The sequence below is a fragment of the Culex pipiens genome, chromosome 2 (assembly GCF_016801865.2).
Source record: "Culex pipiens pallens isolate TS chromosome 2, TS_CPP_V2, whole genome shotgun sequence".
NCBI lineage: Eukaryota > Metazoa > Arthropoda > Insecta > Diptera > Culicidae > Culex > Culex pipiens.
The window spans coordinates 140336585-140353094 of record NC_068938.1 but is presented as its reverse complement, the minus strand read 5'-3'; the positions used below and the strand labels follow the sequence as shown (position 1 = coordinate 140353094).

General features: G+C 35.2%; 1 protein-coding gene across 1 annotated transcript in view; it reads left to right on the top strand.

The window, feature by feature from the left end:
* The window catches only part of LOC128092671 (uncharacterized), a 94009-nt gene that overhangs the window by 16070 nt on the left and 61429 nt on the right, over positions 1-16510 (top strand). The gene's annotated exons all lie outside the window — the stretch shown is intronic.

Here is a 16510-nt window from a genome sequence, read left to right as displayed (position 1 = left end):
AATGGTGAAGTTTTGGAGCCAAACCTCAATATAACTTTTCAGGAATATTTTTGGGATTTTTTTTTGTCTTCTAAACAGTTGTTGAGCTTGTCAAATTAAGCAACTTTTCCGCAGATTAAGCAATTGTATCTTGCAATCTACGCCTTCTACGACCAAATTTGAGCGAACCTGCAAAAATCTGTTTTTTTTTTTCAATGTAGCGATTTAGGATTAGGTTTTAGTGAAAAGTGATGTTCGTGGTACTTTTATAACTCTAAAAAAACGTTTTTATTTTTTGACATGCCATTTTGGACTTAAGAGTCAAAAGTTACAGCCATTTTAAGGTTAAAAAGATGCAAATTTAGAACTCAAATATCTTTGAAAGGCGCAGGCCAAATTTTAAGCGCCTGCACGGAGAGACCGGCAGGGGCAAATCTAAGAAAATCTTGGCTAATTTAACTAAAAGTATGGGTTAATTTTTTACACAGCTTTTTTTCAACAATCGATTGTTGATTTTGTTAACCCGAAATTGCTGACCACCGGTAATTAAAATTAACTAAAAAAATATTTGGAATTGCCATTTTCTTTGGTTAAATGGCCGAAAAAAATTCTAGCAGTCGACTGCTAGAATATTTTTTTCAGAAAATTAACTAAAAATTTATTGTTTTCAGCTGAAATATTGTGGAATATTCTGTTAAAAACAGACTGGGAAGTGTTTTTCAACTATTTTTCAACAATTTTTTTTCGTTGTATCAACCGAAATATTTTTGCATGCAGTAAATTATTAGTGGTTTATAACAAAACATTTCTTAATTAGACATTATTTATGTAAGTGTTGATATATATTTTTTAAATTATCTGGGCTGGGCCGAATTTCTAGCTATATTTTAACTATTGTCTTACTTGAATACAGAAAAATATTCGTACATGTAGTCAATAATTAGCTGTTGTTAGTAATTTTTTATTGAATTTTCGGTAAATTTTGTAATAATGCCTCACAAATAAATGCTGAGTGTTTTTATTTTCGCATTTATTCTGCCTAAAAATTTTACGTTTTGTACTACTTTGTTTTTTTAGTATGAAATTATTAAATTACTGTTAAAAAGCATAAAAACAAAACTTTTTATTAACTGTTTTTATAAAACATGTAAAGTTTGATTAATGTTTAAAAAAATTACGTTGCATAAATCTAAAAAAATAATAAAAAATTTTTTTACAAATGTTAAGTTTCTCGTGAATTCCTTAAAATTATAAACCGAGCAAAATTTTCACCAAGTTTTAAGCTTATATTTTTATTATGTTGTATAAAATTAAGTGTTGTATCCACTTACCATCACTGTGAAATCATCCGATAAGTCATCATCATCTACAATGGTCTCAGGTTTAGTTATTTTCCTTGTGGTTGGACACAGAATTTTCACTAAAGTGAACCTTTTGCTGCAAATAGACATGTGAAATGTATTAGTAATTTGATACAAAATTCTTAATTTCGGCTATAAACTGAAAAAAGGAACGTAAATAAATGTAATATATAAAAAAGAAATATCAATAATGCTACTTACCAAGGTTGCATTAATTTAACAATTAGTTTTGGCAGCGAACTTTCATTGCATTTGATTCAATTTATTCAACGTACTCCGATTCCTGAAAAAAATATTTTTAGTTTTACTTACCAGTTTATTGAGCAGTCGTATTGCAACAAAACTTTCAAGATAATAATTATCTTCTTTTATATATTTTATATATTTTTTTTATATTTTACTTCATCTCTATTTTTTATGTTGGCATGTGTACGCATTTCTGTGTATTTTATTATTGATGATTCTGAAAAAAAATGGTTCATTAAGATTTTATCCGTCGTAAGCACGAAGCTTTTTAATGATTCAGTTTTCTAATAATAATCACATTAGGTAAATTATTGTGGAAAAATAAACCCATACTTACTTGGATTAACCAACATTTTGTTAAATTTGCCCGGGCTGCTTTATCCGTGAAGAGTCGGGCCGCCTTTCCCTTCTATTGCCCTCTCGTTCCATCAAACATTCTTATAACGTGTTCAACTCACTCGCATTAGAGGTCCTCATGGCGACCTTCGCTCTTGCTTGTCATAGTTTATCACCTGCAAAGAAATCATCAACAAACCTACTCACCAATTCCACCTCCCCAGTTGCAACACTTTGATTTGCCACTTCAACATTAGCTAAATAGTGTAAGTTTCACCTTTCACATCCTCTCACTTCACAATTAACAACACAAACTCAACAAATCGACCGCTCTCGATCGAATCCTGACTTCAAATGACAGACGTAAACAAACCCAAGTTCATCTTTTAAATATTCAACCAAATGTAAATTATATTCAACCAACAAAATTTTTGATTTTCCTAAAACCAAAGCTAACAGTCGAGCACGATCATTCGAGTTCGGGAAATCTGTTAGCTTTTTGCCTCTAGCATTTTCAACAAACAGGTTATTAAATTAATACTAAATTTTGGTTAATTTAACTGAAAATTGACAGTGACAAGTACGTTTTTGTTAAAATTTACGAAAGTAAAATCAACAATTTTAATTGTTAAAATTTCTGAGCACGGTCTCTCCGTGTGGTTGCATTCAAAAGAGAAGATCTTGCATTTGGAAGAGATGATCTAGCATCATTTTGAATGAATTTTATGAGCAATTCCAGCTCAAATCCCGGGGTGAATGGAAGCTAAGGTGTAAAAAGAGGTTTGCAATTGCCTCAACAATCAAGCCTTCGAACACCTAGTTTCGAGTAGGAATCTCGCAATCGAGAACGCCAAGGCAATGCTGTAGAGCGAATAATTTGATTTTTTTGATTTTTTCCAGCTCAAATCTGGCCATTTTGTACCTGACCCTCACTGTTTTCAATAAAACGTTGTAGACATGCTGTCTTTGGCTTATATAAGCCATTTTTGTGTATATGGAACCAGTTTCACTCGAAAATAACATTTAAGAAGGGCGTAAGTTATTTAAATATTATTGTATTTTGTAATTTAAAAATGACTGTATCTCGAAGCCGTTGCATCGTATCAAAAAGTGATCAAAGACAAACATTTGGGAAAATGGACGGGCTTTCTGAAAAAAAAAATACGGGAAACGGAAGTGACGTAACGCCTTATAATGTGGCCCTCTTAAACCTTGCGGTTTCGTCAACGGAACTACAGGCGTGTATCGTTCTTTTTGCGACAATACTCCGCCTCCCGGGTTTCCTAAGTGTGAAGGTATAGCACGGGGAGAGGGAACCGAATACCTGTATTAACACTTAGAACATTAGTATCTGCCTCGAGATTCGAACCGGCGACCTCTTGATTGTGAGTCCAGTGCGCGGTCCGATTCATCCACACAAGCAGACGAAAAAAAATCATTTTTTTTCAAATTTTTTGAGGAAATAGCAAAAATTGTTTTTTTTAAAGTGGTATAAACGTCAAAATTTTTAAAAACCAATAATGGGAATCGATTCACCAGACAATTTTACTTAAAAGTCTCCATATTGACCTGTGTCTTATGTCCAATTCTTGTCAAGATACAGCGGTTTTAAAAATAAAATGTTGAAAAAAAAAATAGTTTTTTTTGGTTATTCACAATTTCAATATGACAGACTTGAATTTTCAGTCTCGTAAATATATTTACCGAAAAGCTCGTCCAATTTTCCATAAGTTTGCCCTAGACAGCTTAAATATAAAAATCTTTTTTTTATGACAAAAGGTTGCACTGTTTTGTAATGGTATGTTTCTTTGGAATGACGTTTGTCTCTAATTATATAATTTTAGCATCTTTTGATAACAACCTGTTTTATGTTATTCTTCTTTCATTGTTAGTATTGTTGATAATTAATTTGCTAGTTATTCACACTTTTCTGTTAACTCCTACAATCCAATCATCATCAACAACTCTTCAAGAGCTTTCGGAATTTTAAGATGTTTTTGAACTTATGATTTTGAAAACTTTTGACCAGTTTTTCGAAGTACGTGTGCTTTTGAATTTATTTTTTTCGAAAAGTTCAGTTTTTGTGGCTCGAACATTGCTAGAATGACAACCCAAGTAACATTTTTTTCCAGGAGTTCTACAAGAGCTCTTCAAGATAGCTACAGCATAGCAGTTTGGATCGCGGTAGGATAAAACTCTCTTCAAGTACTCTTCCAAACTCCTGAAGAAGTTTTGAAGAGAATTTTATCCTACCGTGGTCCAAACTGCTATGCTGTAGCTATCTTGAAGAGCTCTTGTAGAACTCCTGGAAAATAATGTTACTTGGGAATGTTGTCTTTATAACTATTAGTTTATGATAAACGGCAGTATCTTGTTTTTAACTTTATTTTAGAAAAAAAAAATCACCACATACAAGCAGTGCACGAGTCACAACACAATTTGCTTGACTTTCTGAAAACAACTTTAAACAGCTTACGATTGAGTATTAGGGGTAAAAACTTTGAGAAACTTTTTGGTAAAATTCAGATATTATGTTTATACATAATTATTTTTGTTTTTGTCTGCTCTACAACTTTGTAGAACATTGATACACGTAATACGTCACCCTGAAAAAGTTAAAATTAAACACATAATCTTAAAAGGTTTTTTTTGCTCTAAATGAAAAAGTACAATGCATTTCCAATACAATGACATGTCTCTGATTTTTGACAGTTGAGTAACAGGAATTGAAAGCGTTTGTTAATTATTTTTTTAACTTTTTTTTAAATGAAAAGTACTTTTTTCGGAATTTTGAGACGCCATAATATCGGGCGTCCAATTTTACACAAAGTCATTTCGACATCTAATTACGGTCTCGAGCCACAAATCACAGAAAATCGTGTTTTAGTAAAAATCCAGAAAAATGAAAGGGGTCGTTCCACCCCATCATCACGAGATATCGAGAAATGGACCTCGAATTCGTGATCAAGAACGAATATAAACCTTTAAAGCAATGTTTCATGGAAATCGAAGAGTGATCGGGTTTTTCCGATTTCAATTTTTTCATTCCAGTATTCTGTGATTTCAAGCATACTTACAATGTAACCAAGAAACGCAGCTTCTAGTGTAGCTCAACAACTGATGTGTCGCTCCTATTTTTTCTCCCTTTGTACTGCTGGTAGCACTATTCTGTTCCACAAAAGCTAGAAGTGTGCTCCACTGAGCTGCCTTACCTTACTTTACCTTTACTCGCTGCACATTCTCGAGAGTCACCTTCTTCTTTCGGGCTCCAAGAGCTGGGAGCCGCTCCTCGATGCAGTCAACTGACGTTGGAGCAATTTCCAACCCCTACTCCCCCTTCTATTTTTCACTACAAACCATTTTCATCGACTCGACTCGTCACCCGAAAGAAGGGGGTAAGGTTCGATCACTGAAATGCTCTACTGGTTGATGCTCCTCGATCTCTCTGTGAAGTGTTAATTTGTACCTCTCTATTTCGCTTCAGCAAAGCGGAGCTTTTTGCATCCCGCCGACGTCTTCTGAGCTGACTTTGGACCTTTTTTTTAGAGCTTGTTGCAACGCGAACACACCTCACCTGACAAAGCATTCCGACGACCGATGCAAGTCGAACAAGCACCGGGGTTAGGACTAACGTTCTGCAAAAGGGCAATGTGTTGTGGCAGGTCGGGTTGGTTGCGGTGCGGTGGTGATGTTTAGCGAAAAGTTCAAACGATGTAATCTTATTTGTAAAATATCAAATCGCATCAAATGCAGATGCATGACAAGATTGATCGGATCTTGTGTTGATGTTGTTTATTTGATGGAGCCAAGTCTAGGTTTATGTTTGCAGCATTTACTGATTCCAAGTCAAAACAGCAGTATTCAAATAAAAAGTTCTCCGATTTTGCTTAAATTTGGCTTGGGATTATTATAACAATTTATTCAAAATTCGAACAAACTTAAATTTTCAAAAGGGAAAGAAATAAAGTTTCTTTTTTGTTATTTTGCTCAACTTATTCATCTTGTTTTACGTGATCCCTTTCTTTGCCAGAATCAAACCGGAGGCACTCAATTTGCACGCATAAATCACCCTAGGAAAGAAGCTCCAGTTCCCTGTCACTATTAATATTCACTTAACCGAATTATGACACACCACCACCACCATCGGCTGCTCAAAGCCAGCATCCATGGCCCTTGATTCGCCCGCCACCACCGACAACCGGATCACCGCCATCAAAGAGGTACAAATGGAGATTTGCTTGTACATATTTATTAACGGAACCCAGGCCACTGAGCAGAAGGGCTAAACTGAACCTTAATCGAGTTTGCAGCTTCCCCGGGTTTGATCTGCGTGTGGTTACTGGCGAGGGTTTACCCTTAATAGCGCTGGGTGGGTTCGGTTAGGGTGGTTCGTTACATCTTTGAAGACATTTTTTAGTTAAGTTTTCATAATTTGATTTTGTGTGTTATTTTTTTGTTTGAAATAGTTGAAAAATAACAAAATAATCAAGCACAACCCTAGCAGCGAACTCCCTTTTCGTTCCAGTGATCGTGGGCGAAACAAACGACAACATAAATGTAATAACTGTATCAAGTTACTAGCTACCAACCATCATATCTAACAACACACGCCAGCAGCAGCGCATAATTCACCGAACGGGGACAAGTTCTGGGGCATCAGCCACGGACTGTGGCCGAGAAATTGTCGGCACTTATTATGCATTAACATTTTTTCCCACCTCCCAGATCCCCCTTCGGCAATACACAGCACAAATAAAAAATGAATTTTTTGACTGAATACTTAAAATGCAAAAAAATATTTCTATGTTACTATTAAAAAAAAAATTGGCATAATATTTTCAACTGTGTAAATTACTCTGAATGTGACCATAAGTTCTACGCATCTCTCACTCGCGGTGGGTTTTGATTTCTCGGAACAACATGAAAGAGAGCTGCCCGACTGAGCGAGCTGGCTCGTGATGTTCTGGATCCCACGCGGGGCGGCAGAAATCATAATTCCGCGTTTATGGTGGGGGGAAGAGTGACGGTCATGCGAGCAGCCGCCACTTAACTTCCAGTGAATCCACCCGTGATGTGTGATCTTTCCGTTTTTCTTCCCTACGTTTTTTTTTCTGTGAATTCTCGTGTGAACGTAATAAGACAGATTTGTTTGAGACACGCGAGTTATGGTTTTTCGGAGCTATAGTTTTCAGGAATATTCTTTAGGGACCATCCATAAACCTCGTGGACACTTTTTTGGTAATCTCGAACCCCCCCCCCCCCCCCCTTGTGGACAATTGTCCATACAAAAAAATCTTTTTTGTATGGAGCGTGGACAATCGCCATACCCCCCCCCCCCCCCCCTAAAGTGTCCACGTGGTTTATGGATGGTCCCTTAAGGATTTTTGTAAATGTTGTAGTTGTTAAGTAATTTTGTTTTTCTCTTTTGAGCGGAAGCTTCACTTTTGTAATTCTTTGGCTTATCTAAAACTAATGCAACTTAAAGTAAATCAATGAATGAAATTCTACTCTTGAAATTCTTATCAAAAAAACTGTAAAAATAAGAAGCAATATGCCCTTTTTTTTATCGTTTTTAACGATATTTTTTTCAAATCCAGTTATTTCGAAATTTAAGTCTGTCTGTGTGTTCTAACGAAAAACAAAGCTGCTTTTGAATTATGTTTTGCTTGCTTAATTTTAAGCTATTAAAATTGCATTTTTCTAGATATTTTTTTATTCTGGTTTTGTTTTTTTTGTTTTTTGTTTTTTGTTTTTTGTTTTTTGTTTTTTGTTTTTTGTTTTTTGTTTTTTGTTTTTTGTTTTTTGTTTTTTGTTTTTTGTTTTTTGCTTTTTGTTTTTTGTTTTTTGTTTTTTGTTTTTTGTTTTTTGTTTTTTGTTTTTTGTTTTTTGTTTTTTGTTTTTTGTTTTTTGTTTTTTGTTTTTTGTTTTTTGTTTTTTGTTTTTTGTTTTTTGTTTTTTGTTTTTTGTTTTTTGTTTTTTGTTTTTTGTTTTTTGTTTTTTGTTTTTTGTTTTTTGTTTTTTGTTTTTTGTTTTTTGTTTTTTGTTTTTTGTTTTTTGTTTTTTGTTTTTTGTTTTTTGTTTTTTGTTTTTTGTTTTTTGTTTTTTGTTTTTTGTTTTTTGTTTTTTGTTTTTTGTTTTTTGTTTTTTGTTTTTTGTTTTTTGTTTTTTGTTTTTTGTTTTTTGTTTTTTGTTTTTTGTTTTTTGTTTTTTGTTTTTTGTTTTTTGTTTTTTGTTTTTTGTTTTTTGTTTTTTGTTTTTTGTTTTTTGTTTTTTGTTTTTTGTTTTTTGTTTTTTGTTTTTTGTTTTTTGTTTTTTGTTTTTTGTTTTTTGTTTTTTGTTTTTTGTTTTTTGTTTTTTGTTTTTTGTTTTTTGTTTTTTGTTTTTTGTTTTTTGTTTTTTGTTTTTTGTTTTTTGTTTTTTGTTTTTTGTTTTTTGTTTTTTGTTTTTTGTTTTTTGTTTTTTGTATTTCTTTGTTTCTTAAAAGTTGTATTTCTTTGTTCAACAAAATATATTAAAAAAATATTATGAAGAATACGTTTTTAGAATATTTTACTTTTTGCTGTAAACAAAATTGAACAAAAATCATAAAAATAATTTCATAAATCAGCCAACATAGACAATTCCTTAAAGCGAGTGGTAAAAATTGATAGCAAAAGCATAGAATTTTTAATTCTGCCCATCAGGCTTATTTCCTTATATTGAATTATGTTTAAGTTGAACAAAAATCGAATCAACCTTCCACCAATTTAAATTATCTTTTTGTGAGAAAGGAACAGTCACCCATTAATGACGATAAAACTAATTTATTGTAGCATCATCGCACTTCAAAACATTAAGTTAAGCATTTCAGCAGCATCTGCGCAAGTCATCTTACAAGTGCATCCCCCTCCCCATCAAAGAGCAGAACGGGCCCGCCCGGCAGCGACTTTGATATTTATTATGATTGTTATTATGCTCGAACGAATCCAAGCCAGCGATATTGTACACTAAACAAACAGATTGCCGTGCTAAAAGCGCTGCTCCTCCCCACCGAGAAAGTGTCCCGCAGGCCAACATTGTTGACTTGTTGTTGTTCTCATCCACAGTAGTTGCTGGGAGCAATTTCCTCTCGAGTGGCTGGAGCGCGTCGGATCAGATCGGAACCCCCCGAACGGAATCGGTCTCATATCCAGCTCACCGATCTCAATTGCGTATTTCCTGCGGGATGACATCGACTGAAGAGTAGCAGCTCTAATCATATTGTACTGACACTGACAGCATCCACCAGCCAAAGTCAACTTTGTGTGTTGGCCGTCCAAACGCGAGATGAGAAGAGCAAACATTTATGCTGACTGACCTGTGACCTCCACGAGTAGTGGGGCCAATACATGCTGGGTGTGTGTGATATGCTTCAAAATGATTGATTCAATCTCGATTGATGCGCAAACAGTTCGTTTTATTAGCGCAAGGGGGTCGAGACAGCACGACAATGTATTGAGAGCATTTTTGTAGTTAATGACTACTGCAAACAGTATGTTTTTTAGATTGGTTGGTAATTGAGGTCAAGTTGGCTTAAAATATTAAATATAGTTTGAATTCACTAAATTCATAGGAAATTAATTTAAAGAGTGGGTCAATTTTCGTTTTTTATTACAACCTTAATTTTGAAAAAGAACACACGATTGAATAAACAAGATTTTTTTTAAATTTTGTCATTAAACGCACCTCACAAATCACGATCCACTTGAAAAACAATCCTTCAATAAAATTGATTACCATCAAACGCACCTTTATCAATGCCGATTAGACCAATCCCACCAGCACCGCCCACTCACCCATCCTTACTGACCAAATTTCGGATCGTCATCGTTGCGCGGTGGTGATCATCAATCTAGGTTTGGTGAGCTAGCACGTGCAAAACCTACGCAGAAATACACACTCCTACAATATCAATAATGCTCGACCGCACGATAACGAAATTTCGCCGAATTGAAACACACGCTGCTGATATTGATTCGCACACGTAATTTGATATAAATCAGTCAGCCTACGCGGGCTCCACCGGAAACAGTAGCCGAAATTCAACGGAAGTGGAAATGGCCGAGATTTGCGCTAATCGAACACGGGAAAGTGGAGGTTTTCACAATTTAATTGGGATGATTCTTGGAAAAGTTCTTTCTGACAAATTTATGATTAACTTTATAAATGTTTTGGAAACCAAAGAATCATTCCAACCAAAATTGTATGCTCTGACCGTTTCCTACCGTTGGTCACTTCCACACCAATCGCTACTGAATACTCTCTTTTTTGCTTCTCTTCTCTCTCTCTCTCTTTAATCGGCTAGTTCAGCGAATTGCTCAGATAGGCTGATTGCGCGTTATCGCCCAAAGCTGTCTTAACATAGTCTGTGTTCGGCATATGATCATGTTATATTCAAAATGTGACTTTGTTGATAACAAACATCAAAGACACTGTGAATACAAAGAGACGAGTTGTTCCTTTTAATTCCGCTATATATTTTAATATCTTGACAGATACGTATTTCGTCTACTACTTGCAGACTTCATCAGTGTTCTGTTCTCGACTAGTCGAGAACAGAACACTGATGAAGTCTGCAAGTAGTAGACGAAATACGTATCTGTCAAGATATTAAAATATATAGCGGAATTAAAAGGAACAACTCGTCTCTTTGTATTCACAGTAATGCATTGTGCTAAAACGCTCAACCAAACCACAATCAAAGACACATTCGACAGCATTTTCCAACATGCCAAATTAAAATTTGCGGCAAACTGTGGCAGTGCAGGCCAAAATCACAACCTGCTGATTTTAGATTCTCTCCTCTCTGAGCATATTCGTTTGTGACTCGGGTGTCGTTGGGTGAAGCGATTGACCAAGACTGAGAGTTGTATTCGCTCACGAATGGTTGTAAGGCGGTGAGTGTGTCATTTTTGCTCTCAAAAAAAAAAAAAAAACATTTTTGCTCTGTGAACCAAAAATCAGGACGGAATGTTGGATGATCTTTAGCACATAGGCAGAATTCACATTTTTTTGCGCAAGAATTCATATTAAATCAAATTTTATTTCTTTCTTCTGTAAGCTAGGTTTAAAGAAGAATGCAAATAAAAAGATCAGTAGTGTCATTCAAACCAACGATATAATATTTTCAATATTCAACATCTTCCTGATAACATAAAAGCTTACCTTAACAGTTTTCTTTTAACTGTAACTCGAGTTGCATTGTATTGTTTTTAATCTAATCTAATCTAATCTAACCCTAGCGCAGCCAGTCTTTCGAGGGCATTCTGGGAAATGCCTTAGGTTGATTAACGCCTAGCATCCTCTTGTCATTATTAACAATTGCAGTGCCCAATGCAATAAATTGCTTTGAAACATCACAAACGTTAAAGCGGCCAGGTCAACTGCGTAAAGTTTACCGCAAAGATGATTCTTTGAATTGGATTGAGTTTGAACACGAATGTTCAAACAGCAATACAGTTCTGAATCGACAGGGGAGGAAGAAACGTGGGGATCCCCCGCTCACGTTCCTGTTTGTAGGAGCAATAAATCGTTGGGAGCCACCAGCTAAGAAGTTTTGGTGCTCCGGGACCCTCGAGGACCCACCAGCTAAGAAGTTTTGGTGCTCCGGGACCCTCGAGGATGGGACACTGTATTTCCACAAATGCCCTGGACACTATTTACCGTGGTTATAGCGCCACAACTCGCTCACTGTTGGTAACAGAAAGAACATTAATAAAACTCTTATAAACACAAGATTTCAATTGATGGGATGACAAGATCATCTCACAAAGACCCAGTGCATATTAAATATGAAATGGTTTATTTTGATTAGGATACATTATCGGATTGATCTCACCAAATTAAACCAGCCCTCTGAGAAATGTAACGCCTCGATCAGTCTGATGGCTGATTAAAAAAAGGCTGATGTAATGTCGATCAGGGCGTTACATTTCTCAGTGGAAGCTGCCGCATCTCAAAAAATTAATCACGAAAAAACAGGACTGCGCGTCCCAAGAAGCACTGCACTTTTGATCTCGAGTTGCATTGTATTGTTTTTACTTTAGAAACTCTTCACGATATCCGTAAATCATTTTTTTTTTGTAAAAAAACATGCAGATGGCTCAGGCAAATTTGTAGGTATTGGCTAAAACTCCAACAAAAATTGATCCCATTTACTTCTTATCACTATAAAATTTGAATTTTTACCCTTTCTTAGGAAACCAAAAAATACATCTTTTGGCCACAGAGAATTATGAGCAAAAAAAATGCCGCTTAGCTAGAAAAATATAATTTATCCTCTCTCAAGCATTTTTTTTTGCTTCAAAATTGAATTTGCTATGGGTAATTCTCCGCCAACTCACACAGCAGTTGCCCCGACCCCTCTTCGATTTGTGTGAAACTTTGTCCTAAGGGGTAACTTTTGTCCCTGATCACGAATCCGAGGTCCGTTTTTTGATATCTCGTGACGGAGGAGCGGTACGACCCCTTCCATTTTTGAACATGCGATAAAAGAGGTGTTTTTCAATAATTTGCAGCCTGAAACGGTGATGAGATAGAAATTTGGTGTCAAAGGGACTTTTGTGTAAAATTAGACGCCCGATTTGATGGCGTACTCAGAATTCCGAAAAAACGTATTTTTCATCGAAAAAAACACTAAAAAAGTTTTAAAAATTCTCCCATTTTCCGTTACTCGACTGTAAAATTTTTTGGAACATGTCATTTTATGGAAAATTTAATGTTCTTTTCGAATCCACATTGGCCCAGAAGGGTAATTTTTTCATTTAGAACAAAAATTTTCTTTTCAAAATTTCGTGTTTTTTCTTACTTTGCAGGGTTATTTTTTAGAGTGTAACAATGTTCAACAAAGTTGTAGAGCAAACAATTACAAACATTTTGATATAGAGACATAAGGGGTTTGCTTATAAACATCACGAGTTATCGCAATTTTACGAAAAAAAGTTTTGAAAAAGTTGGTCGTCGTTGATCATGGCCGTTCATGGTCACCCGCGACAGACACGGACGACGAAACAAAGAAAAACGCAAAAAGTAACTTTTTCAAAACTTTTTTTTCGTAAAATTGCGATAACTCGTGATGTTTATGAGCAAATCTCTTATGTCTATATATCATTTTTTTGTTATTGTCTGCTCTACAACTTTGTAGAACATTGTTACACTCTTAAAAATAACCCTGCAAAGTTAGAAAAAACACGAAATTTTAAAATGAAAAATTTTGTTCTAAATGAAAAAATGACCCTTCTGGATCTGTGTAGATTCGAAAAGTACATTAAATTTCCCATAAAATGACATGTTCCAAAATTTTGTACAGTCAAGTAACGGAAAACGGGAGAATTTTTAAAACTTTTTTAGTGTTTTTTTCGATGAAAATTACGTTTTTTTCGGAATTCTGAGTATGCCATCAAATCGGGCGTCTAATTTTGCATAAAAGGCCCTTTGACATCAAATGTCTATCTCATCACCGTTTCAGGCTGCAAATTATTGAAAAACACCTCTTTTTTCGCATGTTCAAAAATGGAAGGGGTCGTACCGCCCCTCCGTCACGAGATATCAAAAAACGGACCTCGGATTCGTGATCAGGGACAAAAGTTACCCCTTAGGACAAATTTTCACGCAAATCGAAAAGGGGTCGGGGCAACTTTTCCCGATTTCGTGTGAGTTGGTAGAGAATTACCCCTATCCAAAAGCTCTTCACATTTTTTTAAAGAAAGGCTGAAGCAATTTTAAGATCGCTTTAATGAAACGATTTCAATCAAAGTAACAAGATAAAAAAACCAAAAGCTTAGAAAATTGTCAAAAAAATCTTCTTAGAAAAAAAATTAAGATAGAACTTTTCGTTCATGATGCCCGATTTGTTTTTCTTAAATTTTTTGATTAGGAGCAATATTTTAAAATTTTCAAAAAGCAATATTACAAAAAAATCGCGAATAATGTTTTTTTTTTTAAAGAAAATCGTACCATTAGTTTCAAAAATACCTGCAAATTAAATTTAAGGTTTTTGTGGCTTGAAGAAACATCAATTTTAATGATCTATTATATTTGGGGAAACTAAAAGGCCAATCTTTATTGGACAATTTTACTGGCAATTTTCAATGCTTTTTGATAAAAACGTTTAAACAAAACATTTCAAAAGGGCCAAACATTCAATATTACATCCTTTTAAAATGTTAGTCTTGGTTCAAAAATTTTGAAAATAAAACAAAAAAAAACAAATTTCACGAATGTTTCATACTTTAACATTGAAAATCGGACCATTAGTTGCTGAGATATCGACATTAGAAAATGGTGTGTTGTTTGGGTGGGACTTGGAAAACATAAATTTTCCTGTTTTTAAACCTTTGCATGGCAATATCTCAGCAACTATTGGTCGTATCAACAAAGTTCAAAAATGCAAAATATAGAGAATTTTCTCAGCTTTTCAAAAATATTGCAACTAATTTAAAAAAATTAAAAACTTCGACTATTTTCGAAAAAGTTACCTTAAAATGGATTTAACTTGAAAACGGTGCACTTTATCATAATTTCACTAAAGTACTTTTTGTTTGAAAATTCGATTTAACATCGAAAAATGAAGTTGAAAAATTTTTGCGACCAATTTTTCGATTTTTTGAAAAAATCAGTATTGATTCAAAAACTCATATTTCGCTCAAAGATTTTTTGCACAATCTGGAAAAATAGTGTTTTTTACAAATCAAGTTTTAGTGACATAAAGTTTATTTAAAAATCACCAAATTTTGTTTTACCGTATATTACCTAAAAATAAAACCATGGCAATACCAAGTTTTGGTATTCAAGCAGTTCGCATCGCACTCTTGATGCGACCAGTCGCATAAACCAGAGTTCCTTTGTTCAAGTGTTTTTTGCTTTCTTTTCCGCACCATCGGGTGTGGAATCGAGTTTTCGCGTCAAATCATCTAATTGTGATTAATTTGTGCTTCGCCATCACAACTATGTCTCAAGTGCAAACTCGTGAGAACACCTTCAAGGTGCTTCTATCGAACTTCCCAAAACGCCCAACATTTGAAGAGTTGCACAAGTTTGTGCACGTTAATCTGGCCTTGAGGCCAGAGCAAGTGAAGAGGCTCCAGATCAACCATGCGCAAAACTGCGCACATGTTAAGTGCAGTGAGTTGAAAATCGCTCAAGACATTGTTGCTATGCACAACGAAAAGCACGAGCTCGTGATTAACAAAACCAAGGTCAAAGTTCGGTTGATGATGGAGGACGGGGGAGTGGAGGTCAAAATCCACGATCTCTCCGAAAACGTCACCGATGACGAAATTGTGGCCTTTCTTCGGCACTACGGTGATGTCTTGAGCATCCAAGAAACAGTCTGGGGAGAAAAATTCGCATTCCGCGGCGTATCGTCAGGAATCCGGATTGCAAAGATGGTGCTTCGCCGCCATATTAAGTCGTTCGTTACAATCAGAAATGAACTAACGCTGGTCACCTACACAGGTCAACCAGCGACGTGCAGACACTGCACACTAACTCAACACATAGGGATGTCATGTGTTGAAAACAAAAAACTTCTCGGCCAGAAGGCCGACCTCAGCGAAAGACTGAAAAGCGCACAGACAACTGCACCACAAAGCTACGCTGGTGTGGTGAACGAAGGTACCTCCACCACGGTTTTGCAAACCCAAACTGCACCACCACAAACAAATCCAATCGACTGCATCAGTATCTCGGGGACCGACACCGCGACGATCTTGCCGAATCACTCAACTGATGTCACAAACGAGCTCAGCGGTATCGGCACTGGAGACGAACATCAAATCGAGAACTCACGAAACGAAGAGAGCAATGATGAAGAGATGCCAGTCTCTTTGACGCCTGCTAACATGATCTTGGAAAACAATTTCAAGATTCCTTTTCCCATCCGGGACCCGAAGACATCGCCATCTTTGGACACCATCTCAGAGAGCGAAAGTGATATCTCTCCTGGAGGCTCTGCGCCCAATTCAGGCCGACGAGGACCCGGCCGCCCGAAAAAGAAGAAGACACGCCATTGAAGCTCAAAGATAGAAGAAGAACAAACTCTAATAATATTTATTGTAAACGATAAACAATTTTTGGTATAGTTGTTCAAATAATCTGTATTAATCGACAAAACTTATGCTTTTCTATGTAAACCATGTACAAAATAGAATGCTCTAAATAAACTTTTTTTTTCCAAAAAAAAAAAAAAAAATAAAAAAAAAATAATAAAAAAAAAAAAAAAAAAAAAAAAACAAAAAAAAACAATGTTCAAAAATCCAGAAGACTTCAACTTGGTATTGAAATGGTTTTATTTTGAGGTATTTTTTTTATCCTTGGCATAACATGGTTTGGTATTGTTGTCCCCTTCCACATACAAGACTTTGGTATGATTTCATGGTATTTTACCATCTATTACTGGGCAACCAAGGGCACATTTTGGTCCCTGTTATTTGCCCAAGTAATACCAAAAATTTATATTCCCGTGTTATTTACCGTGTTATTGAAATTGGCTAAAGCAAATTTACTCATTTTATAATAGGTATGCTCCTTTATGTTTTTGTCAGTGGGGAAATATACTTAAAAACAAATTA